Below are 27533 nucleotides of genomic sequence, written 5' to 3' on the forward strand. Positions count from 1 at the left end.
CAGCACCAGGGAAAACAGTCAGCAAGTTGTAGTCATGGGATCTGGAGACTTTATATTATGCTGTGTAGAAACAGACAATAATAAATATATAAGCAAGAGACATGTGTGGCTTTTTTTCATTTATTCCATGTGTTCTTCTGACCCTGCATTTTATTAACTTCTAATTCATCTAATTTTTTAACACGTCATTCTTGAGATGAAATACGCCTGTGTGTGAACCAAATATAGCAAATGGCTCACAAATGGGAGCTGAGATTTAAAACATACTCCACTAGTGTCAGGCTGTGGCACTGGAGAACTATTTCTCTGTCATCCCTTCCTTTGTTCTGTTCCCTTTTGGAAGGGCTAGAACAAACAACTCCATCTTGTTGCTTGTTTGAGGGAGAGCCTGTCTACGAATCCTAGACTAGCTCCAAGTCTACCAACTTTTATCGTTAGCTGGGATTACAGGCCAGTGATATAAAGCCCACTTTGGCATCATTTCCATTCTGATAGAGCCCTCTTCTTTGAACCACTTTCTTGGAGTGTGTTGGGACTAGTTTTGGGTGGCTTGGTCTCTACTCTCCCTATGGATATAATTTGATCCATGTCACAGCTATAAATGACCACTGTCAAGGGGTTAGTGCCAATAAATCATTTGTGACCAATTTAAAGTGACTCTGAGGTGTACAACAGTCTGCACTAGGTCAAGCATACCTGAAGTTCTTTCTGTCTGTTCTGTGGACGATGATCTACCATCTTAAAATGATGGCTTACAAATAGTTAAAAAAAACAATAGTTAAGGTATACTAGGTGTGTATCAATGTGTATCAATATGTATATGTGTGTATAGTATATATGTGCATACATGTGTATGTTTATGTGTTTGCACATGAAAAGAAATGCTTAGAGTTTGTTCTTGGAGACACTGATAAGGGTATCTGTAATGGAGGTTTCTCTTTCCAGACTGTTCCCACAACCGTTTAGCCCCAAAGAAACCCACAGAGACTTACATTAATTACTAAACTGTTGACTGATGACTAGAGCTTATTATTGGCTAGCTCTGTCTTAATTATTAACCCATAACTACTACTCTATGTGTTTCTACATGGCCTTATCTTACAGGAGAACACCAGGTGTGTCCTATCTTTTTGGGGTCTTCATGGTATCTCTCCATGGCCTCCCTCTGCCTACTTTTCCCAGAATTCTCCTTGACTCATAGTCCTGCTTATCTTTTTACCTCCAAACAGTGTTTTATTCATCAACCAATAAGAGAAACATATATACAGAAGGACATTGCCCATCAGATGTCAATAGACATGACTTACCCTTGATTCCGTAAGGTCTTGGGGAGGATTTCTTTTATGTTCTTGTGACATGCATACTTGCATTTTCCCTTTTAAGATTTTGTTGCACGCTTCTTAGTTTATCTCATTTCTGACTTCTTGTACCCACCATGATTCCTACTTTCTTTCCTATTCCTCCTTGATGTTCTTTCATGGCCTGCTCTGGGTCTGATATTTTCCATCATCTTGGTTCAAGGTATCTCCTCAATATCCCATAGCTTCCTTCCCTTATTATCAGTATTCATTTTCTGCCCGAGGACTCTGTGTTCATGTCCATCAGGATTTGTGAGATGTTTCAAACAGACACACTGTCACCACAGATATCACAGAGAACTAAAATGTGTATCTATTTATTTCCAGGCATGAATGAGATCATCCCACTAAAACTACCAAATGCATTAAGAACCAGTGGAGTATAGTATTAGTGACACATTGTGCACAAGCCAAATCACCCTGGGATTTGTGGTCATTCTGGATCAGAATGTTCTGTGTCTGGGAACCACCAGGTTAGGGAGCCCTAGGGTTATTATAATCCTGTGATTCTCATGCTGTCACTTTGTTTTGTTTCTTTTCCAAAATTAACACAGAGAACTGGGACTCTAGAAATTGAAAGCTGCTTTTGTTGGTGTCAGAAAACAAAGAATGTCAAATGTGTCATTTATCTGTGCAGGATAGACATTGTCAACTCCATTAGATTTCTGTCACTAGGGAGTAGTAATCCAGACTTAAGAGTATTGTAATTAGTTGTCATCAGCTGGGAGATGGGTTAAGTCAGAAGGTATCTCAGCCAGATTGAAATGTGTTTCTTAAGGCTAATTCAGTGTTTAATTTTAGTGGCATGTATCTCTCAAGGGGAAAATAAACAGCTCAAATTCCATATTGGGTCAACAATAATTCCTTTCATGATATTACTTTATAATCAGCTTCTCAATAGTGCCATAAAATTTAAATTTAGTAACAGTCCTTTCTGCTAAAGAGAGTTACTGACAGTGATACAAGGGGGTATGGCAGATGACCCAGAAAACAAGGAGCCATTCGGTAGAGAATCTTGAAAACTTGCCTGGCCAATGGACTTATCTTCGAATGCTTTTGTCTAGATATTAATTAAATAAACTTTTACATATTCTTTTTCTGACTTTTTTTTCTGAAATGGAGGAAGCAACACAAAGGGTCATGGGTACATTTATTGAGAAGAGGGGGCTTCTATCCCATTCAGTTCTCATCAGCTGCACTTAGATTCTGTTGCACGTGAGAATTTCCTGGGAGTTTCTTCACAAACTCCAGGAAGAGAGCTGCATCCCACACCAAACCCCTAGCATTTCATAAGCCCCTGGCGGGAGGGGGTTTTCCAAGGAGTGGTAGACATGAAATCGTTTATCATACCTGCCCACCTTGCACGCTGGACACTTATGGGCAGAAGTGGGTTACAGAGGCAAAATCTGAATGCAAATCTGTTTTAGATTGCTCCCCTTTCCCCTGGATGTAGCCTCTCACACTCAAGCAAATAACCCTCATTCATCCATTCATCCCAAAACTGGGATTAAATTCGACACCCTTGCACATTCTAGACTGGTGCTCTATCACCGAGCTACACCCCCATCCCCTCACTGGGGGATTCTAAGCAGGCACTCTACCACTGAGCCACACAGCCATCCTCCCACTTGGGGATTCTAAGCAGGCATTCTATCACTGACATTGCTAGTCATAAACTGATATATTCAAAGATATTTATGTTAATATTTAGTTTATTTTCTGTATAATATTTAAAATTTTGTTTTATTGTGGTTGTATATGAACTTCTAGGAATTATATCATGGTGACAAGGCTGCTATGCCAACTGCTGATGTTCTTAAAGCAATGGCTGCTCCCCATCTCCAATCCCGGCCAGGACCCTGAGACATGTTCAGCTTTTCTTGAGCTTTCTTATTCTTTGTTACATGTTCTCCTGTGGTTACACATAGCTGTGGCATGAACACAATTTCATGTCTTCCAAGGATTTATATATTGATATTTGATCGCCATTATGGGGCATTAAGAGTGTGGAACTTAGTGTATTGAGACCATGGCACTGAGAGATGAGGCCTGGGGAGATGGTTAGATATATACAATTAAGATCAGCAGGCTTAAGCAACAGGTAGAATCTTGGTACTTTTCTAATGCTACCTAAAGAACAGAGGGTGCACATATATACCCAGCCTGTGCTCTTGTCTCTTGCCATGTGTCCCCCAAGCTGCCTAGGTATTTTCCAGGAAGAAAGCCAACAGTAGATCAGAGCTTTGAATCTCTGAGTCTGTGAGCTAACCGCCCCTTATTTCCTCATACAGCTATTCCATCACAGGCATTGTGTTACAGCAATGAGGAACTGGCCAGTGCACACTCCCTAGCAAGGGTGCTCACGGGTGCCCGTCATGCTGTGTACAGCTGAAGACCAGGCCACTTTGATCCTCTCGCTGAGGCCTGCGGGTGGCAGATAGCACCCCTGCCTGCCCCTTTCCCGGTCTACTGGGCAGTGATCATTGGCATTTGGATAAATAAAGGGATGTGTTCTTGGGTCTGTGTAGCCAATTTCCTCTTGTCATTTATAAACCTCCGGAGATTGCCTGATGTGACAGAAATCATTCCAGGCAAATCTGAACTTTAAGGAGGAAATGAAGCAGTTGGCTTGTGTGAGAGCAGCTGGGTAGAAATTGGGCTTCAGGTTATTCTGGTTGGTGTATCTGGAGGGAGAGGCCATGCCGTGTAGGCTCCTCCTCCATTTCCTTGGGTTTGCCTAGAGCGTTACCTGTTATTGAAGACAAAGGTGTGCAGTGAAAATGACAGGGACTCAGCGGGGAGGAGGGCAGCACTCAAGGGGACAGCTCTAGAAAACACCTTCTAAAGACAGGGGGATGCCAAGCCAGGCAGCGGAGGGAGGGAATAACTCCCGTTTCCCATCATCCGCTTTGCAGTGGACCAGCCTTGCTGCTTGACAGGTGGGTCAGTGAGGGCTAGAGACCAAGATCTCTCAGAAGCTACCTCCCTATAGGCATGCTTGCTTTGCTGGAATCCCTATGCACTTCAAATTAAGCTGACAGGAAATCCTTATCCACTAGCTCTGCAGGGCACCTGCTCCAGCTGCCTTCATCATCAGCCAAGCCCATCCATGCTGCAGGCTGCAAAACAAACACCCTGAGCTCAGTGCACTTAGAAGGCCTTGGGACAAAAGGCCCTGAGGCAGGAGTGTGTCATCTGCATTTGAAGAAGGGTAAGGCAGAGCCTTGACTTCTTGCTGGTGGTGACCCTGGAAGAGGTACTGACCCCTCAGAAACTGTGAGCTAAGACACACCCATCCTTTCTTTGAGTTATTCTCTGGGGGCATTTTGTCTCTTGCCATGTACATCCCTAGTCACTGAGGATATGAACCTTGAATCTCTAGAGCCATGGGGTAAATCACCTTTAAAAAAGTTATTGAAAATACAGGCACTGTGTGACAGCAGTGGAAAGTTGACCAGTGCATACTCCCTGAAATGGTATTTTGGTCTTAGCTACTCAAAATGAACTAATGTATGTCATAAATTGCTGCCGAGAAGTGTGCTTTCGTAGGTCTGCAGACTGGAGCCATGCTGTGCTTCCAGAGCGGTTTATGCTGACAGAGTTTTGATCTAGAGGGCTGGAGTCTGAGGCTCAGGCTTGGCACATGGGTGTGCACTGCGTGCTCGCTCGGTGGACATCAGTAGGATGTGTGATCTTGCATGTCCAGCTAAGCTTCCCTGTTTTGCAGCACTTGCTGGGATTCCATGACTGTGCTGGGTGAACTAAGCCCCTGGGCTAGTTCCCCCCTCCCCCTGGATTAGACTCCAATCACCCTTTTCCTTTGATGACTCCATCTTGTAATAATCTGCTGTGATCCCGTGGCCTGAGCACAACAGCTTTGGATTCCATGAAGGCTTCTAATGAAGCAGTAACATGCCAAATATAGGTGAAACCAAGAAGTTGACCTTGAAACTGTCAGTGTGAGATAGTATTGGATATCTGGACGCAGGCATCTGCGGTAGAGCTGCATCCTTGGAGCTCAGGAATGTGGGCTGTAAAATAGAAAGCAGATCACATACTTCCTACACATAATGGCTCAGAGGTATGGTGACAGTGCAGAATCTCTAGCTCTTGCTACTGATCTTACTTTTCAAGCGCTAGCTTTGGGCTAACTGTGGGTACCATCCTTCTGGCAGGTGATAGCAAGTATTATTTTGAGTTTTCTTTCTACTAATTTAGTTGCTTCTTAGGAACATGTTTCTATTGGTTAAGCTGGAAAGCATGGTGCTCTTGAGCTGGAGGAAGTGAGGGTGTGGCTGGACCTGGGGCTGCAATGGTCAGAGAAAAACTGAATTCATCTCCTGATCTAACCTCTGAAGCTTAGCATCACACATTGTTCCTGTGACCTTCCAACACCACCCCAGAGATTTGGCTAAGGAAACCAGCAAGTGGTAGGAAGACTAAGGACTTCCTCCTGACCAGTAATAACAAATGACTCGTGTAGGAGCGTGGCTCTGGCTGGGCCTCGCTTCTGCTGTGTTTTAGCATTTGTGAGTTAAATGCCTTTTATTTTCAGGGCTGCAAACTCCATTATACGGATAAGCAGGCTCTTTGTCCCTGCTCACCATCATTCAATACAGATTCCATGACAGATAGATACAGGAAAGAAAACCCAGTCTGTGGACAGATGGGCTGGATACAGCATCAGGAATGGACTCTTACCTGTGAGGTTTAAGCCTGTTCATTCCCAGGATAACAAGTATCTGTGGCTTTCTCTGACTTACAGATTTCAGTCCTAAAACCAAGTCCCAGACAAACTGGGTGAGCTGGGCACTCCAGTTTACCAGAGAAACACACTTGATTTTGTTCTCTTCCTCTCTAAGGCATAGACATGATTCCTATTGTCCATTGCATGAGTGAGGAGATAGCATGGAGGGAATTTTCAGCAGACATTTATTTCCTCATTCCTGGAACCTGGATGTTTACACAGAAATGGGTGGTAGAAATAGGCTTTGTCCATTTTCCGAAAGAGAGAGCCCTAGTGCATGCCCCCCCCCACACAATGTAGTTAAAAATTATCTGGCTTGTCTGTAGACTCACCTCTAACAATACCTCAAGTTTTGTGCTGTGCTTAGCTGCTCAGAACTCCTTTATTGTATTCACCACTAGATATAAATCAAAGTTCTGTTTCTTGTAGTTGATTCCCATGGTTGTTGGATGAGGGGCCAGGACTTCCCACCAAACCTTCTGTAAGGGTTATAAATGTCCAGGCTGTAAGCATTTATAATCTGGTAACACTTACATGGATACAATAACACAGCACACTCAAATGTTTCAGTTTTCAATGGAAGACTTTTACATCAGAAAGAAAGATGTGCTGAAATGTTAGTGAGTTCTACCTTTCCCAAGGTCAGATGCGTTTTATCCTCATAACTAACCCTGAGAAGGACATTTTCTGTGCAGGATCTGTGCTTATACCTTTTATTGTTTCCTGTGTTAGATTCTCTCAAGGAACAGAAACAAGAGAACAAATATAAATTACAAATGGGATTTATTAGATTGCCTTACACAACAGGGGCTGTGTAGTCCAATAATAGTTGTCTGTGCTCTGGAGAGGCTCAGAATCTGGTATCTGTTCAATTCACAATACTGGTTGTTATAGTGGTCCTAATTTGGTTCTAAAGGCTTGGAGGATTCTTGGAGAGTCACTGGAGAGTTCACGTTGGTAAGTTAAAGAACTTGGGTTTCTAGGTCATTGGAGAAAGGCAGCTGCAGCAGACCCAGAGTAAACGCACTCACCAGCAGGAAGCAAAGTTGGGCAGGCAAAAGCAGCAACCTTTTCCCTCAACTTCTGCATCTGGACTGCTGATGGAAGGTGCTGCCCTTCTGGGGAGGAGCTTCTCACTTAAGTAAATCTTTGTAGACTACCCTCACAGACCAGGGCAGGAGTATATCTGCTGATTGATCCCAAACCCCAGCAAACTGACAAGTTAAACACTCCCTGAGCTTCCTGTTGTGAGGCTTCAAAAAGTTAAAAATGGCTTTTTATTTCCTGTGAAGAAGAGTGATGGGCTGCGGAACAGTGAGTCTGTCAGGTGCTGACACATCTTTGTATGAGCCAGACAGAAGCCCTGTGGGTTCTAAGGGTTATGGATCTCTGTTGAAACTGTTCCACTCTGCTGCTTCTGCATAGAGGCAGCCATGATGGTAGCCACTGGCAGGCACGGTCATGTCACAATAAAACTTTATTTATAAAAGCAAGTGGCCACCATCCCTGCCCTGTATCACCAGTCCTTAAGCTGCACCGCACATATTGTATGAGTCATGAGCTGCTTTATGTACTTAGAAAAAATAGGTGATCAGAGAGAGAGAGATAACATGGACTGCCTGTTGTGGTCATGACTTTGGGTGATTTGCTTGTCTTCTGTGTTTATAAGTTTTTGGCCTTGTCTGTGGTTATGGTAACCACCATAACCATCAGAGCTTGAGGCTAATAATTCCTGTACAGCTGTGACTTGCCATCATCACTGGTCCCTCTTCAAGAACTCATGCTGCCTGAATTTGTGGGAGGGTAGACTTCTGAAACAGACCAAGAGAGAATGCTCATTGCAGGTGAGCTGCTGAGATTTCTCCATGTGGAACTGAGAAATGATGAATGCCTGTCACTTTTAAGGAGTTGGTTTGGGGAGCCGGGCTGGTTATAAGGCTGAGTGGGCTGTCCTTGGGAATGCAGTGAACACAGATGCTTTCTCCAGAAACAGATGAGCAGAGCAATGCCAGCCCAGTGCTGTGGAGACCACAAGGTTTGGGGAACAAGAAGAAATTACTAAGCACAGGGACAGTCCGTTCCCCACCTAGTTCTGCACCCAGATCCCACGCATGGTGCTCTGAGCTGTGCACCATATTAACTTGCTTGTAAGCTTCCTCAAACACCTTTCTGTTCCCTGTCTCTTTACAGGGTATTCTAAGAGTTTAATCTCCTCTTTTTCTTTTTCTATTGCTTCTGTGTTTTCAAAGCCATCAGTGACTTCTGCCTGCTGGGACTGCTGACACTGTGTAAAATTCCTGAATGCTTAGGAGTCAAGTTAGAGAAAACACAATGTCTCAGGAAATACAACACTGGAGTGTGGACAGATGATGGGTTTAAAATAAGAGGCATCTGGCTTTGGCTTCAGACCCTTCCATGCACCAGCCTTGTGGTCATGGGCTAGCAGTGTGAAGCGGCTGAGCCTAAACATCCTTGTCTGTAAACCCAGGTATTAATATCTGCCTCATACTAATATCTGCAGTGGAGACATAAGGAAGAGTTGCAGGTAGACATCATGGCATGATGTTACCACCATGTTACGGCCACCTGCAGGTGCCACTGCAAACACTCAACGTCTGAGGTAGAAGAGGACTGGTTTGGTGTTACCAAAAGGCATGTCTGAGGAGGCCCAAGAGTTGAAATATTTAATAGGATGGAGAAATGCCACGAAGAAAGAACTCCGTGTGTGTGTGTGTGTGTGTGTGTGTGTGTGTGTGTGTGTGTGTGTGTGCGCGCGCGCGCGCAGGTAGCTCAATACCCGGGATAAAGATTTTATCTGAGAAGTGTCTTTTGTGTGGGTGTGGGTCTGCCTTCCCGGCCTTTCTGATACACAGGGGATTGCTCCTCTCTGCGGCCCCTGCCCCTGCCCCCTCCTCCGACTCTCTTTCCTCTTTAGCCCTTTGGTTGTGTTTCTGTCTGTGTGACTCTTCATGATATGCTCTACCTGGGGATACAAGACACAGCACATCTTAAGAATGGCTCACCCACCCTCCCCCAATCTGCAAGAGAATTGGCATTTCTGTACTTTCTATCCTGAATTGACTTTCTTGGGCCTTTGCAATGTGCAGTCTGAAAGACCAAGTCATTGACAATTGTGGTGACTTCCCAGCCCTTGGAGGGACCAGGTCATGACCATCTGGGGCTTCCCATGTGTATAACAGAACTCACTGTGGTCAGGTGTCTGCCAGCTACAGTGATCCCAGGTGAGAGATCTCCTTTTGATACTCTGAGGACAAAGCAGACTCATCCTCATGGAGTCATAGTTCTCTAAATTCCTCAACCAAGTAATGAAGAGTAGCGTTCACCCCATTCTAGCCTTCAAGGATGAGAGTAAAATCTTCTGAGCTCCCTGACAAAAGGTATGGAGAGTCAAATGTTGCCCAATGACAAGGACAGGTTATTTGGTGGCATCATTGCTTATCACTCTTAGAGTGTATTCACACATTCAGGTTGGGTCTTTGACCTTTGATACAACCGAGGAAATAGTCAATATTGACTTGAACAGCAGGATTTTCCTGCCATCCTAACACAATGTACTGTAACAGTGTAACAGTATTGCCATCCAAACATAGTATACTGTAATAGTGTAATGGTATTGCCTTCCTAACACAGTGTACTGCAACAGTACAGCCACCCTAACATAGTGTATTTTAAGCATTATATTTGTATGTATTTAAGTAGCATACTCTCTTATTCCTCTGGAACTGGAGCAAAAATGAGTTGACTTGATCATGAAGTCTTATCATAGTGGCCTTAAAGTTACTAAGACATTGACCTCTAACTTTTACTTTTCTTAGCCTTGTTCTTGTGATGTAGTAGAAGTCTCTACTGGCTTACCCTTCCTCAGGCCAGCAACGGTTCTTCCTCTGCTCATAGCCCTTTATACAAAGCTGATACCAACTGGTTCTCCAGAAAAAACTTGCTAACTGACCTATGGGAGATCAGTGTGTGCCTTAGAGCAGCAGAGTGGCTTTGACGCAGGGAAAGCACAGGGGCGTGATACATCCTGTATCTGGATGTGGGTTGGTACCCTGAACAGGACCTCAGAAATGTAACCCTAGTAGCCCATTCATGCCTTCTGGTCTAGGGCCATCCTGGGCTTTCCTACGATTTGCAATAGAGTGGAAAACAGAAAGAGACAAAATGAAATTCAAGTGACCATCATTGGTGTTTGCCTGCACGGGCACAGCAAGCACAGAGAGCTAATTAGCACATTAACGAGCCCCTGATTTGAGCAAATGTTGGGCTTGATTGCACACATTCATCACTACTGCAGACCCCAGCGAATCAGAGTTGAATAATTTTCATGTCAGTGTAGCGTAACGAACTGGACCCGTGCAGCCCTTGACTGGCTCTGCCCATCCTCCTACCAAGTCTATACCCATCTCCAACACGAACCACAGCTTGCTGAAACCCAAGGGCAGCAATCGGTCCCCACGTGGGGTAATCGGAATCCTGGTTGGGAATGGGTTTGGAGGGTTTTTCTGTCATCATTCAGTGTCCTCAGTACTCAAGAGGACTTCTTAACAAGCAGAGAAGCTGTAACTTAAGAGGGACCCTTTGTATATCTGTATCTGTTTGCGGGCGACAGGGCCTGGAGTATTCAGCATAGTCCAGTCTCTGGAGATATTCATTTTAGTTTGTCCAATGAACAAATGAATGAATGAATAGGTGAGCAAGTGAACAGAGTTCAGTGTATGAGGAGAGGCATTCAGGAGGCACCCACATTTCTTGCATTTCTCAGTTGAAGCTATGAGAGCACACATCTACCCACTGTAACTCTGAAAATAGTGGGGCACGCTGACATGCTGTTTCCTCCAAGCGCAGTTCCTCACTGCTCATCGTACGACTTAAAGGAGTCAGGTGATCCTCTTTGCACCTTCCTCCTCCTCACCAACGGGAAGAAAACACAAACACAGAGCGCACTGCATATAACATCACATACAAAATGCTTGCAAAACAGTGACACTCAGGTGATGCTGTGTCCCTTCCTTAGGATTCCTGAGTGCGTGAGTTGGAGATTGAAGGGCATGGGGGGGTACATTGATATGTTCTAGATGCAAAGATGTGGTTATTTTGTTGTTATCCTTCATTCCTTCTGAGGAAGTGACCATCCAGGCACAGGATGCTATGTCCTGAGAACTCATGTCCCAGAACACTGGCCCCTGAGAGCAAGACAGGGCAGTCACTGAGCTGTGTTCGATGAATGATGGAGAGAGAACTTCTGGCAGAAGGTGGTATCTGTCACCAACCTTCTCTCTGGGTGTGGTGGTGCCAGGTCTGGGTCATGTGACCTCAAGAAAGCCCTGCTGTCCCAGCATGAAGTGGGGAGATGGACATGGACAGGTCTCTTGTGCCAGGGTTTGCCTCTGAGGTAAGGATGTGAATGTCACTGCTTTGTATTCTCTTGTTGAGGAAGACAGGATTGGTCCCACCTAGTTCTCTGCAGTGTCTGGAGATCTTAAATTGAGAATAAAAATGGGTCTGCAAATGAGTCACGGGCAAGGGTGATGCTTGAGAGTGGATGCCAAGGGCTGGAGGTAAAACAAGGCTTCCTTTCCACTTTTCTCTCTCCCTCGTTTGAACCATGACTCATCTGAATTCCGCTCCACAGACTGTGTAAGGGATGAAATCTAAATCACAGTGTTGGGTGAGGCTGGGGGTTTGGGAGGACCAAAAAAGTGGAAAGAGGGACCCTAGGAAAGCAAGCTGGGCGGTAGGGATGCCACTGCAGAACACAACAACCAGAGGCTACAGGCCTGGCCTGAATCTGTGCTGTGGCTTGTCATTTCCCACCCCCATTTTCTGGTCTCCATTTGTAATACGGTATTGTCATGTGGTTGAGGAGACTAGAAGATTGTTATAGAAAATGAAGTAATCAAAGAAAAGAGGGAACATTCATAAAAAGAATGAGCAGAAGGTTGTCTGTTTATTTGGTCGGAGGATGCCTTTGGCTAAAGGAGTTGCTGCAACATAAACATCAAAATATGCTTTCAGTGCACCGGGTCAGAGGTCTTTTGGAATGGGTGCTACCTGCTCACTTTGTGGGACAAAACTCTGCCTTTGCCCCCAGAGCCTGAAGGCAGAAGACACTGCAGCAGCTGGAGCTGTCCTCCTGCCGCTGCTGGCAGGTCTACAGTTAGGTCAAAGGGCACTCGTGAGACCCTCTGATACAGCCAGAGAGGATTTGATGTAAAGACATGTTTAGGTATTACAGTAGATAATTTAACATTTACTGAACTCTTCAAATTGAAGGAATTTTCAAAGTGGGATGTACAAAACATGACCAAACTGCATGGCTCTTCAATCCACTTGGATGCTGACAAACAAAAGGTCTCAATATGACATTGTCAGTCATACACATATCATGCTTCTTCCTCTACACCGTCCTTTCACCATGCTTAAATTGTATTAGTATATATTAGTTGTACAGAATGAGTCACATCACTGTTTTCCACATATGTATTAAAATTTTACATTTACTTGTTTATTTACTGTGTATATGGGGTGGGGGGTGAGACCCAAGCGCCACCTGTATAGAGGCCAGAGCACAACTTACAGGAGTTGTCTCTATTCTCCTACCATGGCTCCTAGGGAGTGAATCAGGTCATCAGACTCAGCAGCAAGCCTGGGTGAGCCATCTTACCAGTCCAACATGCATACATTTAGTGTGCCCACTGATCCTGCCCCTGTATCTTCACTAGCATGCTTTTCATTCTATATCCCTGAGGGCTGGAGGGGTTAGACATTTTCCATCATGTATTTATTTAACATTCGCACTTGTCTTTTTTCTCCCCCACCCCCACTTTTCATGTTAGCATCAAGCCTAAGGTCTTAACTGCACTATACAAATGCCACCATCAAGCTATCCTTCAGCCCTGCACTACGTCTTTTCAAAAGTGTCTGCTCAGTTCACTTAACCATTATCTATGTATTGTTGATTTAGTGTTTGGCATTCAGTTTTTTAAGCTCTTTATGTATGCTGTGTATTAATCCCCCTTGGAGTGAGGAGCTGGTAAAGATTTCCCAACCTTTACTCTGCAGAAGCATTTTAACTCTGTAATTCCACTAGTCTGTCAATTCCCACAGTTATTTCCCGAGTTATCGGAGTCCTTTCAGAAAGTCTTTGCCTCTGTGTGCAGTGTCTGTGGTGTGCTCAGTAGTGAACGAGACATCTATAACATACTCCCTCCCCACAAGCTTCAGGGAGCATCAGAGAAGAGGTGGCAGAAAGTCTGTACGTAAGAGGCAGAGGCCGGGAAGTCCCAGAGGAAACAGTGTCTTCTGACCATGACCGGACCACTGCACTCATGAGCCCACAGCAGCCACTGCCTACATGTGCCCTGCTTCTCAGTTCTCGTATCAGGATCTCTTCTCTCTGTGCTTGCTCTCATGGCTGGGTCTGTATTCCTCTTTGCTGTGTAGAATTCCTTTACATGTCTTCTACAGTATTGGTGTATGGTTATAATATATATAAATATATATCTTGGAAGGTCTGCTTTTTCTCCTTCAGCTTGCTGGCTATGGTGATCTAAGTTGGCATTATTTTAGTCCCTTGGCCTTTAATGCTTTAGTCGAGACATATATTATTATGATGTTTGCCTTAATAAGTGAGTTGGCACTGCTCTCTTATGGTTACCAATATCCTTGCTTTACACTGTTAGCATTTTATTTTAGTATAGTCTAGGGAGGATTTTTTTCCTGCCATACTCATTCGGATACTAGATGACTCGTGTGCCTTGATATATACATCTTAGCTTCAGATGTAGTAAATTTTCCACTGTTATTTCACTAACTGGGTTTTTCATGCCTTTAGTCTGTACCTTAGCACCTTCTACACCAATGATATATAAATTTGCCAATTTTGGAGATCAACCCTCTGTCAGATGTGGGATTAGTGAATATTTTTTCCCATTCTGTGGGCTGCCTTTTTGTCTTGCTGACTGTGTCCTTTGCCTTACAGAAGCTTCTCAGTTTCAGTAGGTCCCATTTATTAATTGTTGATCTCACTGTCTGTGCTGCTGGTGTTATGTTCAGGAAGCTGTCTCCTGTACCAATTCGTTCAAGGGTACCACCCACTTTCTCTTCTAAGAGGTTCAGTGTGGCTGGATTTATGTTGAGGTCTTTGATCCATTTGGACTTAAGTTTTGTGCATGGCGATAAACATGGATCGATCCGCATTCTTCTACATGCCAGTCTCCAATTATGCCAGCACCATTTGTTGAAGATGGTTTCTTTATTCCATTGTATATTTTTAGCTTCTTTGTCAAAGATCAGATGTTCGTACGTGTGTGGGTTAATACCCGGATTTTCAATTCGATTCCATTGGTCTACCTGTCTATTTTTGTGCCAATACCAAGCTGTTTTCAGGACTATAGCTCTATAATACAGCTTGAGGTCAGGGATGGTGATGCCTCCGGACGTTGCCTTGTTGAACAGGGTTGTTTTTGGCTATCCTGGGTCTTTTGTTTTCCATACAAAATTGATTATTGTTCTTTCAAGGTCTGTGAAGAATTGTGCTGGGATTTTAATGGGGATTGCATTGAATCTGTAGATTGCTTTTGGCAGGATTGCCATTTTTACTACATTGATCCTACCTATCCAAGAGCATGGGAGATCTTTCCATTTTCTGAGGGCTTCTTTAATTTCTTTCTTTAAAGATTCAAAGTTCTTACGATACAGGTCTTTCACTTGTTTGGTTAGCGTTACCCCAAGGTATTTTATGTTGTTTGTGGCAATTGTAAAGGGTGATGTTTCTCTGATTTCTCATCTCCAAAATTTACAAAGAACTCAAAAAGCAAGTCTCCAAAACAGCAAAGGACCCAATTAAAAAGTGGGCTGCAGAACTAAATAGAGAGTTTTCAATAAAGGAGTCTAAAATGGCTGAGAGGCACTTGAGAAAGTGCTCAACATCCTTAGCCATCTGGGAAATGCAAATCAAAACAACTCTGAGATACCATCTCACTCCTGTCAGAATGGCTAAAATCAAAAACACCAATGACAATTTATGCTGGAGAGGATGTGGTGAAAGGGGAACACTTCTCCATTGCTGGTGGGAGTGCCAACTGGTTCAGCCACTTTGGAAATCAGTATGGAGATTCCTCAGAAAAATGGGAATAAACCTACCACATGACCCAGCAACTCCACTCTTAGGCATATATCCAAAAGATGCCCATTCATACAACAAAAATGTCTGTTCCACTATGTTCATAGCAGCTTTATTTGTAATAGTCAGAACTTGGAAGCAACCTAGATGTCCCTCACCCAAAGAGTGGATAGAGAAAATGTGGTACATCTACACAATGGAGTACTATTCAGCAGAAAAAAATAATGGAATCATGAGATTCGCAGGCAAATGGATGACACTAGAAGAAACCATCCTGAGTGAGGTAACCCAGTCACAAAATGAGAAACATGGCATGTACTCTCTCATATATGGATTTTAGACATAGATCTGGGGAGTGCCAGCCTACAATCCTATGGCCAGAGAGTCTGGGAAACAGAAACTTCATTTAGTGGCCGGTTAAGTACTGAGCTGAACTCAAGAAAGCCAGTAACAGAGAGGGAGGACTGATGATCAAAGGGATTAAGACTGGGCTGGTTTAACCCCCAGAAACAGCTGACCAGACAAAGGTTAACTCCTGAATCCCAGGCATCAGCCTGGGAATCCAGCATGGGACTGATCAAGACCCCCTGAATTTGGGTGTCAATGAGGAGGCCTAGGGAACCTATTGAGCCTTGGGCAGCAGATCAGTACCCATCCCAAGTATACACACGGACTTTGGACTCCCATAGAACAATGTGAGGTGCACTCTCACCCTGAACTCTTGGGGAAGGGTCTAGGCCCTGCCCTATATGAAATGACAGACTATGGACACCCCCATGGAGGGCCTCACCCTCCCTGGGGGAATGAGGGGATAACGGGGGGGGGGTTGGGGGGATGGCACGGGAGGAGGGGAGGGAATGGGAGCGGGACCTGGAACTGACTTGTGAAGCAACCTCGTTTCTTATCTAAATTTAAACTGGAAAAAAAGAAAGTTATTTGAATGCATGTTAAACATTAATGTAATTTTTGAAAGGTTACATCTGATTTATTTTTTTACCAAAATAAATCTGGAGAAAAAAAAATTGCCATTTTTTTTCTGTTTTTTGAGATAGGGTTTCTCTGTATTGTTTTGGAGACTGTCCTGGAACTTGCTCTGTAGACCAGGCTGGCCTCAAACTCACAGAGATCTGCCTGCCTCTGCCTCCCGAGTGCTGGGATTAAAGGCGTGCACCACCAATGCCAGGCTAAATTTGCCATTTTGATTGTCCCACAAATATTTGTGTTTGTAGCTTTTTACTTTTTTCACTAATTACTGAATGTCCCAATCCCTTTACTTTGTTCTGGTTAGTTTTTGTCAACTTGATGCAAGTTAGAGTCATCTGGGAAGAGTGAGCCTCGGGTGAAACAAAGCCTCCATTGGACTGGCCTGTAGACAAGTCTGTGGGAGGGCCCAGTCCCCTGTGTGGAAGCCAGTGATCTTGGGTTCTATACGAAAGCAAGATAAGAAAACCATGGGAAGCAAGACAGTAAGCTGCATTTTCTTTGTGATCTGTCTTTCAGTTTCTTGTCTCCGGTTTCCTGACTGGAGTTCCTGCCTTGGCTTCCTTCAGTTATGGGACTATGATCAGGATGTGAAAGCCAAATTAACCCTTCCCTGTCTACGTTGTTTTGGTCATGGTGTTTTATTACAGCAATATAAATCAAACCGGGATAGTCTGCTAACCCTGAAATGTCTTCTGTCCACCTGGTTTGTTGGTAAGACTTTGCACTGGGCTTCTATCTCATTTTGTGTCTCCAGATTTTCTGTTTCTTATTTCATAATCTTCATCTCTTTAGTAAACATCTCTTTCATATCTTGTATCATCTTCCTTGGTTTATTTAACTATTTTTCTTGGAACTTACTGAGGTTTTATAAAAGCAAGTCCTTTAAATTCCTTGTCTGGCATCCCACTCAATTCAGTCTCTTAGGAGTCAGTCCCTAGAGAAATGTGAACTTTTGGAGGACACGTTTTTCACATTTCCTGCATGTGTTAATTGATCTTTATACATCTATTTGGGTGCATAAATTTTGTGGTTTTACTTGAGGATATTTTAAATTATTGTTGTTGTTTTGTGAGCCAAATCAATCAATCAACCTGTTAGCAAGTGTAGTTGTTATTATTTTTTAAAGATCTTGATAAAGAGAGCATTGCCTCCCCTGAGCAGTTGTTTGGGCGAGAGTGAATATATCCTTCCCTGACAACCTGCACTTGGTTCCACGTTTTTTGTGGTTATGCTGCACCCCTCAGAAAGCAAAAGCTAGGGGCAAGACCTGCCTCCTCTTCATGTCATGTGCCATCAGTAGTTCAGCAGGAGTGGTTTGGGATCCCAACTGATGGGAATACCTTTGCTTCCCCGTTGTCTCCCACAAGTATAATGAGACCAAAGTTTCCTTGGCTAGAATTTACTTTGAATAGTTTATCTTTGGTCCCTTGAACTGGGGACACTGAACTGGGCTCTGTCTCTGGACTGAAGCCTCACCCCATGGATCTTTTTTTGTTTTGTTTGTTTATGTTTTTATTTTTGTTTGTTTTGTGTTTTTTAACAGGGTTCCTCTGTATAGTCCTGACTGTCCTATAACTCATTTTGTAGACCAGGCTGGCCTTGAACTCACAGAGACCTCCCTGCCTGTGCCTTAAGTGCTGGGATTAAAGGTGTGCACCACCACTGCCCAGCTTCACCCCATGAATCTTACATAGAAGTCCGGGCAGGAATCTGGACTATAAAGAGGGGAACAGTAGGACCCATGATTTTCAGTGTCCAAGAGTACTTTTCTGAGACCTAGTCTCAGTAGGCAAACCCACAAATGGGCTCAGCCCTCTGACCCTATTTATCTGGCATCTGGAGCAAGCACTCCAGAAGGAAAATGGCGTCTGCTCTGTTCCAGGTCCTCAGTCCCGGAACAGAAGAACTCTTTCAGTGGTGTCCCACCAGTGCCATTATGTGTCACAGGGTAGATGCTGGCTGGGACTGTGGAACAACACTCTCTATGAGTTCCAGAAGAAAGGGGAATAGTGGGATACATGGTTTCCAAAACAGCGGGCGTGGATGTGACCTTCCCACGGTGGTTCCCATTCCAACAGCAGCATTCATCTGGGGATACTGCAAGTTCTTCTCCAGTGCCAGCAGGCTGGGAGCTCCCAGATCAGCGAAGTCCCTTGTCCTTCTGGCCTACACTTGTTTCTGTGCCAGTGGGCTCTGTGTCTCAGCCTCCCTTTTCACTCCTCCCCTCTGTCATGCTGCAGGCTGGTGCCAGCTAGAGTCTAACGCATGGTTCTTCATTGGTCCAATAACTGGATCCGGGTCCCTCCAAGGCTCTCTGTCCCATGCTGAACTTCCATGTTTTTCTCACCTAGAAGCTGCATTTTCACTGTGTTGACTGCGAGCTGAAGATTTCTGCTGTCTTATAACTGGCTCTCTCTGCTCCTCAGGTAGATGTCTGCAGGAACTCATCTGGATTAGCTCCTGGTTCCAGGACAATATGAAAGAGAATGTGGAACGGCACCGAGCCCAGTTCAGATCACTCAGTGCCCAAATATGAGCACGAGGCTGCCATCCTAAGCCCCCGAGGTAAGGCTTCCATCTCTCTCCCACATTCTTAAGACAGTTATAGAGGACATTCCTACCAATGCAGCACCTATGAGCGTGAGGTTTATACATGGTGGCTGAGTATAAGTCTTCCGGAATGGGGTAGAAGGCCTAAGAATCATGAATGGGATGGGACTAGGGGGGAAAACCTCACTTCTGCCGAGGTGGGACTCAACAAAAACATGGACAATTCCACCATCATTTCCTGGAGTTTGGGAAACTGGATGGAATTTTATCTTCAGGAAGTGTGTGGAGCTTTGTGTTACAGACTTATTGAGGAAGCCTGGAAGCCAGATATGTCAGTTTGCTGTTACCACATACCTGACTGCTGTGAGGTCAGCAACCTGCTGGTTCCTCTCTCTCTCTGTCTCTGTCTCTGTCTCTCTCTGTCTCTGTGTGTCTCTCTCTGTCTCTGTCTCTGTCTCTCTCTGTCTCTCTTTCTCTCTCTCTGTCTCTGTCTCTGTGTGTGTCTCTCTCTGTCTCTCTCTTTCTCTGTCTCTGTCTCTCTCCCTCTCTGTCTCTCTCTTTCTCTTTCTGTCTCTCTCTCTCTCTCTCTGTTGTTTTTTGTTTTTGAGACAGGGTTTCTCTGTGTGCTGGTCCTGGCTGTCCTTGAACTCACTCTGTAGACCAGACTGGCTGGGAACTCACAGAGCTCCCCTGCCTCTGCCTCCTGAGTGCTGGGATTAAAGGTATGCGCCACCAACGCCCAGCCGTCAACATCTTCTTTCTGTTGTTGTTTTAATAAGACGCTCAGTAAAAAGTTTTTATTATCATGTGTTAGTCATGCAAAACACTAGGTTGCATTATGATATGTGACGTAATTTGATCACACTCACCCTCACTGCCATGGCTTGCTCTTTCCTTCCCTCCCACTGATGGAACCTTCCTTCCTAACAGTCCACATTCTACTGTCATTTTTTAAATTTAAACTCTACATATGAGAGAAACATATTCTGTTTTTTCAGAGTCTGATTTATTTTTTTTCCGCATTATGATGTCCAGTTCCATCCATTTATTCTTTATAGATGGGCAAGATTTCCATTATGCATATGCACCACATCTCAAATGAAACAATCTACCAATGGACAACCAGGCTGGTTCCGCTCTGCAGCTGTGAGAACCATGCAGTCATAAACACGGATACACAAGTGTCTCTGTGGTATGCTGAGGTATGTACCTGGGTATATACACAGGTATGTGTAACTGGATCCTATGTCACTTCTAATTTTAGCTCTGTGGGGGAGCCTCCGTGCTGATTTCCACAGTGGCTGGACCAGTCAACCTTTCTGCCAGCAGCCTGTAAGGGTTCCTGTCTCCATATCCTCGCCAGCCTGTGTCATCTTTGTTCACTTGATGATTGACATTCTGACTGGGGGAGGTACCAAGCCTGTGAGGTTCTGTGGTGCATTTCCCTGATGGCTAATGATGCTGAATATGCCGTGTTTCTTCTGAGAAATGTCTGTTCCCCACTTACTGACCGCATGGCCGTTCTCTGTCACCAGCTTTCTTTCCCTGTGGTAGGAACTTTGGTTTCACCCATCTACTTGCTTTCTGTGTGAATGTCAGTTTGTGGCAGCCAAGACCTGATGTCCTTATGAACCTTAAATGATGGGCTGCATGGACACATGGAATTTCATAGTCCCACAAATGGAAAAATGCAAGTTCAGAGTGATTAAACTCGATAACCAATCCATTATGGGATTACTTTTTAATTTGCCGAAATGTTAGAGCACAGCTGGCTGCCACAGCAGGAAGAAAGCCTCTGCTTGGTGTGAGAGAGTCAGAGGGATTAAACCAAGAATGACAGCAGCATTGCACTCTTCTGGGGTGGAGCGGGCTGGACCGAGTGTCTGATGCGTTGCTCAGTCCTGCAGGGACATAAACACAGGCCATGTCCCTCTCCTCAGCTTCTGAGACCATCACACAGTGCTCCCTGTCTTGATCACACCTCACAAAGCATGACTGTGACAGTCACTCCTCCTCTCCAAGCTGTGCCCCGCCCCCATAGGGAAGCTTGATACGGAAAGCATTCTATATTGAAACTATGCTGCTCAGAAGGTCTGCTTAAGGAGAAGCCACATCCAAAGCATGGATCAGGACCCGGAAACACTTGGAGGCTGAGAGGAGCCCGGATCAGGACCCAGAAACACTTGGAGGCTGAGAGGAGCCCGGATCAGGACCCAGAAACACTTGGACGCTGAGAGGAGCCCAGGGATGATCAACAGGAACTCTAGTTAGCACTCACTGTTCTTGGTGAGCATGTGTCTCCCAGCATCAGCTCCCTGCATGTAAGACAAACAGAGATTAACTGTCTTGACAGGAACTGCTGAAGATGGGGAGGAAGGCAGAGTAGAAGAGGAAGGAGTAGAAGGTACACTCTGGCTACCAACCCCTCGGTGGCTCCCTTTGGTGGTCTCCTTTGGTTCTGTCTTAGCTGGCTACAGGCATAGCACCTGCCCAGGTTCAGAGAAAGCCACATGTGAATCCCCTCTGTGTCACTTTTTTGCTATGTCACCTCAGGTCCACCATAGAGCTTTGAGCTATATCTCAAATGTAATGTCAGAAAATTACCATCTGTCTCACATATTCTGAGTTAAAGTTGAAACAACGCAGGCAGTGAAGGATCGATCTCAGCTTCAACCTGGGCTCAACCCCTGTGCTTTCTGTGCCTGGAGATGGGGCTGCCTCCCAGGAAATGGACCTATCTCCAGGAGCTGGCTGTAAGGGCCTGTTCTGATAAACATGTGCCGTATGATGAGAAGGAGACAGCTTGGCAAACTTGATTGTGTACGGCAGCGGGGGATGAGTTAGTGAGAAGGAGCCACCTTGAATTCTAAGGGAGGAGGCCTTACAGTTTTAGAAACTTCAGGCCTGTGCCTTTGTGTCTGCAGGGTTGGCAGCTGAGAAGGGAAGTCAAATGATGCATCAGAGACCAAGGGAAAGTAAAAACCTGTAAAGATGAGCTGGAATCCATGTCTGCTTCTCATTTCTGCCCTCAGTGCTGAGGGTTCTCTGCCCATGAGGTCGATGTCCTACCCTCCACAGCCAAAAGCATCTTGGTCCAGGAAGGGAGAGGTTGATGGGAATGGCATAGTAGGAGCTGAAAGAGCAAATCATTTGCTGCTCTCACTCAGAGGCCCAGTGAGTCTGTCCTTGGAGCAGGGACAAGGCACATGGCTGAGTACCCAACCTGATCACCCCAGAGCTTGGCAGAACTGCTGTGTGCATATTTGTACCTTTTATGTCTCAGACAACTTTCTCTGTAGTCAAACTAGAACCTCATAAGGGAGTTTTGGGGTACCATCAACTGAGCGGGCAAGCAAATAACCTATGTTAACAAAGCCTTAGGAGGCTGGTCAAAGTAACTGAGCAAAGGAGTCACAGCCTGGCCCAGACTCAGTATAGATGGCAGGGAGCACCAAATCAGTGAGTTCTGTCTCCTGGCGACACAATGGGAGCTCTGGAATCCGTGGGAGGGGGTGCTGCTTCTCTCCAGAGCACACAGTGGGCACACAAATTGGGAGTGTGTGGACTTGACACAGAAAGAGTAGGTGTGATTGGCGAGGAAAAACAGACTTGGAAAGATGTTTCAGAAGCACCATTATGAAGATATTATTTCCCAGGGTCAGAAGGCCATTCTCAATGAGGAATTTCTTCTGCAGCTCAGTGGATGGAAATGGATAAAGGAAAGGGGACATGCAGCAGCCACCACAGCACAGGGCACTCCTGCAGACAGATTATGTCAGGGGAGTTGCATAACGTGACTTGGCAGGTTTGTGTGTTTCACACCCGTAATCCCAGCACTTTGGAAACTCAAGCAGGGGGATGGCAAGTTAGAGGCCAGCTCAGGTCACACATCCATTCTTATCTCAAGAAACAAATCAAAACACGAGTAAAAAGAAAATGAAATACAAGTGTTCTCAGCAGACAGTGAAGGCACAGGAGATTAAAATAGAACAGTGGTCACAGACTCACTGGGCTGCTGTCACACAGATGCCTACCGGAACCTTCCCACGGATGCATTCCCCAGGTGCCCCACGTGACAGAGGATTCTGGCTGTATAGAAAGGACTCCTGAACACAGACAAATGAGGGCACTGTAGGTGCACGGTCGGGACTCCAAGGCTGCTCCAGCAAGCATCTCTCGGGCTTCAGGCAGGTGACTTACATCACTGCCCTCCTTAGAGGAATGGCCTCAGTCCTCAAGAGATCGCCCACAGAGAAGGACCTGTAAGATGATGCCACCCATGTGGAGCCATGCGGGAAAGACTAGCTAAGTTACAGCTCAGTTCCCTCCTTCTGGGAGGCTGCTCTGTGCCTGCCCATGCCCGAGATCCTGGGGACTAGGTAGAAGAGGCAAGGAGGCAGCTCAAACCAGATCTTGGCATAGCATGTTGTCTCTATCTGCTTCTGTTGCTGCCCCACAGCTTTCTTCCGGGAGAAATCCCTCTGTAAATCACTTGTCCAGTCTCTGCTCATGCCTTGCTTCTATGTCCCAAGGAAGTGGTCAACCAACAAGACAAGAAGACAAGAAGGAGGCAAAGAAGAGAAGAGAGGCTCACTTTGGGTATTGACTTGAAAATACTGATGAGTAACTAATCTGGGTTGTGTCAGTGATGCATCAAGATCACACGGGTTTATTTCCTAAGCACTACTAAACCTTGATGCTGCAGAGTCGAAGGCTCCTGGTCATAACTCAGAAAACAAAAGCTCTCATGCTGATACCATGACAGCAATATGCTTTAAGGAAACATTTCTTCTTCAGTTTCATCTTTTATCTGTGCTATTAGGAGCTGAGTAACTCTTCCTGTTCAGGGATTCTGTTAATCAAATAAAGACAGGGCATTTCCTATCACAGTGTTCCATTTGGAAATGTGAGTAGGCAGGTTTAAAGGGGAGAAAGTCTTGAAAGAGGGACCTGGGAAGAAAACTTACTGCCTACTGCATGGGTCATCCTGATCCTTTATTTCTACTTCCAATTTGTGACACTGTAAGGATCAGAGCATCTATGGGTGGAGTTCCAACCTGGCAAAGGAGAGTAGAGCTGATTTGTGATGAAGACTCGTATATAATAATTAATATGTAATGATATATGATATATAATGTATATATAATATGTAATATATAATGAGCTGAGAACAAGGAGCCCTGGCCTTTGCCAAGATTCCTCCTGTGAAAGAGAGGACCTTAGACCCTACAATCTGAGTCCTACATGCTTGGGAGCCCAGCTCCTAGGGAAGGTCACATTGAGTGACAGCTAGCACATGACTAAACTTTCATGACTATCAAAAGTATCTGATAGACATACTTTATTGTTATGACTTTGATAACTGCCTTTCTCCCTTGTAAGTAAAACAAGTTCACTTTTAAAAATGAAAAGCCAGGGCATCATCAGGTAAACAGGCCAGCTTCCCGGCCTGTGTTCCAGAGCCTGCAGATCGCCTGGGAACTGCACAGAGCTCCCAATCCCGGCGGGAGCATCAGGTAAACAGGCCAGCTTCTCGGCCTGTGTTCCAGAGCCTGCAGATCAACTGGGAACTGCACAGAGCTCCCAATCCCGGCGGGAGCCAAGCACCCCAGACTCCAGATCTTCTCTCCCACCAACGAGTCCAGGAAACTAGAGGAAGCTGGGAGTACAGGGAAGTAGCTGTCCCTCTGGCATCATCAGGTAAACAGACCAGCTTCCCGGCCTGTGTTCCAGAGCCTGCAGATCGCCTGGGAACTGCACAGAGCTCCCAATCCAGGCGGGAGCATCAGGTAAACAGGCCAGCTTCCCGGCCTGTGTTCCAGAGCCTGCAGATCAACTGGGAACTGCACAGAGCTCCCAATCCCGGCGGGAGCCAAGCACCCGAGACTCCAGATCTTCTCTCCCACCAACGAGTCCAGGAAACTAGAGAAGGCTGGTTGTACAGGGAAGTATCTGTCCCTCTGGCAGCATCAGGTAAACAGGCCAGCTTCCCGGCCTGTGTTCCAGAGCCTGCAGATCGCCTGGGAACTGCACAGAGCTCCCAATCCCGGCAGGAGCCAAGCACCCCAGACTCCAGATCTTCTCTCCCACCAAAGAGACCAGGAAACTAGAGGAGCCAGGGAGACCAGGGGAGTAGCAGTTCCGGATCAGGTACAACAGGACCCAGCATAGGGTCCAGGGGACCAGGTAGGAGGCTAAGCGCCCCAGATTCCTGTTGTTCTTCTCCACCCACGGACCAGCGTTTGGACAAGGTATAGAAGAACCACCAGATTACCGGACTTACTAGCACCCACCAAAAGGGAACTCTGGTCCCCAGACCAGGAAGGGGCTCTTTCTGCACCCACTAGAAGAAGAGATGGGAAAGAGACAATACAAAAACACAGTCAGCAACAGAAAAACAAATATGACACCGCCAGATTCTAGAGACTCCACACCAGCAAGACCCCAATATTCTAACGCGAAGGAAGCAGAAGAGAACGACCTTAAAAGCACTTTCATGAAAATGATAGAGGCCCTAAAAGAGGATATTGGAAAATCCCTCAAAGAAATGGAAGAAAAAACAAACCAAAAAATGCAAGAAATGGAAGAAAAAACAAACCAAAAAATGCAAGAATTGGAAGAAAAAACAAACCAAAAAAGGCACGAAATGGAAGAAGAAATGAAGCAAAAAATGCAAGAAATGGAAGAAAAAGCAAAGCAAAAAATGTAAGAATTAGAAGAAGAAACATACCAAAAAAGGCAGGAAATGGAAGAAGAAACAAAGCACAAAATCCAAGAAATGGAACAAAAAGCAAACCAAAAATGCAAGAAATGGAAGAAAGAACAAACCAAAAAATTCATAAAAGGCAACAAACGGACGAACAGATAAACAGAAAATTGCAAGAAGCAATGCAAACACTGCAAGGGTTGAAAACTGAAATAGAGACACTAAAAAAAAACACAATCTGAAGAAAGGCAGAAAATAGAAAAGCTGGACAAACAGTCAGGCACTACCAATACAAGCATTACCAACAGAATAGAAGAGATGGAAGAGAGAATCTCAAGTGTTGAAGATACATTAGGAGAAATGGATTTATCAACCAAAGAAAACCTTAAATCCAACAAATCCTTAACACAAAACATCCAGGAATTATGGGACACCATGAAAAGACCAAACTTAAGAATAATAGGTATAGAAGAAGGAGAAGAAATCCAGCTCAAAGGGGCAGAAGGCATATTCAACAAAATCATAGAAGAAAACTTTCCCAACCTTAAGAAAGACATGCCAATGAAGGTACAAGAAGCCTACAGAACACCAAAGAGAGTGGACCACAAAAAAAAATCCCCTCGCCACATAATAATCAAGACCCCAAACATACAGAATAAAGAAAGAATATTAAGAGCAGCTAAGGAAAAAGGTCAAGTAACATATAAAGGCAGACCTATCAGAATTACACCTGATTTCTCCATGGAAACTCTGAAAGCCAGAAGGTCCTGGATAGATATTCTACCTACACTAAGAGACCATGGATGCCAGCCCAGACTACTATACCCGGCAAAGCTCTCAATCACTATAGACGGAGAAAACAAGATATTCCATGACAAAACTAGATTCAAGCAATATGTGTCCACTAACCCAGCCCTACAGAAAACTTTGGAAGGAAAACTCCAACCCAAGGAAGCTAACTACAACCAGAAAACCATAGGCATTAGAGAATCCCTCTCTACCAACAGCCAAAAGAACAAAGGGGTGAAATTCCACACATAATTCCACCAACAACAACCATTGCAAATCGAAGAAGGATGAGCAATCAATGGTCATTAATATCCCTCAATATTAATGGCCTTAACTCACCCATAAAAAGACACAGACTAGCAGAATGGATTCGAAGACAGAACCCTTCCTTCTGCTGCATACAAGAAACACACCTCACCCTCAAAGACAGATATTACCTGAGAGTTAAAGGTTGGGAATAAATTTTTCAATCAAATGGACCCAAGAAACAAGCAGGGGTAGCAATCCTAATATCTAACAAACTACACTTTAAAATAAAATCAATCAAAAGAGATGAAGGAGGTCATTACATACTCATCACAGGTGAAACCCACCAAGATGAAGTGTCTATCCTGAACATCTATGCCCCCAATACAAAGGCATCCACATTCGTTAAAAAAAACATTATTAGAACTTAAAACTCATCTAAAGCCCGACACAGTTATAGTGGGAGATTTCAACACACCACTCTCACCACTAGACAGGAATACCAGACAGAAACTCAACAAAGAAGCAAAGGATCTAATAGAAGTAATGACCCAACTGGGATTAACAGATATCTATAGAACATTTCATCCACATAAAAAAGAATATACCTTCTTCTCACCACCACATGGAACCTTCTCAAAAATCGACCACATACTTGGCAACATATCAAACCTCAGCAGCTACAAAAACATTGGAATAACTCCATGCATCTTATCAGACCACCATGCTTTAAAATTAGAATTCAACAACAACACAAATTGCAGAAAACCTACATACTCATGGAAATTGAATAATGCTCAACTGCACCATCCCTGGGTCAAAGAGGAAATAAAAAAAGAAATTAAAGACTTCCTCGGATTCAATGAGAATGAAGACACAACATACCGAAACCTATGGGACACTTCGAAAGCAGTGCTACGGGGGAATTTCATAGCACTAAGTGCTCACATGAAAAAACAGGAGAACAGTTATACCAGAGAATTAACATCACAGCTAAAAGCTCTAGAA

This window comes from Mesocricetus auratus, unplaced genomic scaffold (genome assembly GCF_017639785.1).
Source record: "Mesocricetus auratus isolate SY011 unplaced genomic scaffold, BCM_Maur_2.0 Super-Scaffold_100006, whole genome shotgun sequence".
NCBI lineage: Eukaryota > Metazoa > Chordata > Mammalia > Rodentia > Cricetidae > Mesocricetus > Mesocricetus auratus.